This window comes from Condylura cristata, unplaced genomic scaffold, assembly GCF_000260355.1.
Source record: "Condylura cristata isolate star-nosed mole 26May11 unplaced genomic scaffold, ConCri1.0 scaffold00018, whole genome shotgun sequence".
NCBI lineage: Eukaryota > Metazoa > Chordata > Mammalia > Eulipotyphla > Talpidae > Condylura > Condylura cristata.
The window spans coordinates 32264107-32264921 of record NW_004567119.1 but is presented as its reverse complement, the minus strand read 5'-3'; the positions used below and the strand labels follow the sequence as shown (position 1 = coordinate 32264921).

General features: G+C 50.6%; 1 protein-coding gene across 1 annotated transcript in view; it reads left to right on the top strand.

The window, feature by feature from the left end:
- Window positions 1–356: 356 nt before the first annotated feature.
- GLRX2 (glutaredoxin 2) overlaps window positions 357–815 on the top strand; it is a 7146-nt gene continuing 6687 nt past the window's right edge. Inside the window, exon 1 of the mRNA XM_004685466.2 lies at window positions 357–728. The gene's annotated coding sequence lies outside the window, so the exon portion shown is untranslated. The remainder of the gene's footprint in view (window positions 729–815) is intronic.

Genomic DNA, 815 nt, shown 5'->3' with positions numbered 1-815 from the left:
CCTTCTGGGGATATTTGTTTTTGCAATTAACTTTCATGCTTTTTCTAAAGGCTTGAAAATAGGAAAACCACCACCAGAAACTAAAGTTCTATTTGGTAACTTGAATCTTAAACTTAGCTGAACATAAAGGATCCCTAGAATGCCTGGGTTGCTGTAATAATGGCGCAGAACTTCAAACACATCATTTGACCTTTGCCCTTAAACAGAATCCAATGCTCACCTTGTAGAAAAATAAAAGCCCACGACCTCGCCTGAGCAGGCACCAAGTTATGACCGTGACAATATCGTCATTAGCAGCTGTGGTCTATTTTCAGAGTCGTGGTGAAACATAGTTGGGCTATTTTAAGTTTTTATTAAGTTGCCAACACCGTCTTTGTTTTCTTCGAAATAAACGTAATACAGCACAGCCTGTTTTAATTGAGAGTGAAATCCAGGGATCCCCTGGCATATTTGGGTTCTTCGTCAATGACCTGCTCCCAAGGTGACGTTCTTGGGCTCTTCCTTCACCAGCACAGGGACCTGTCCGACAGGAAGTGGCGATGACGCCGCCGCCCGCTGTCAACACCCAGCCTCTCTGATTCTGTTTCGGAAAGTCACTATCTTCCTTCTGCGTTTCTCCAGGTTGGCCATATTCCCCCCTGGCCCGTTTCCTCAGGCCGCACGTCTGGATGAGCGACCCTCGCCATAAAAGCAACAGGGGCGGGCTGGGCTGAAGCTCGCGACCAAAGGTGAGCGGCGCCCGCGGCCCCGCGACTCCCAGAAAGGTGGGAACCGCGGCGGCGAGCGCAGGCGGGACCGGCGGCGGCGCGGACAGC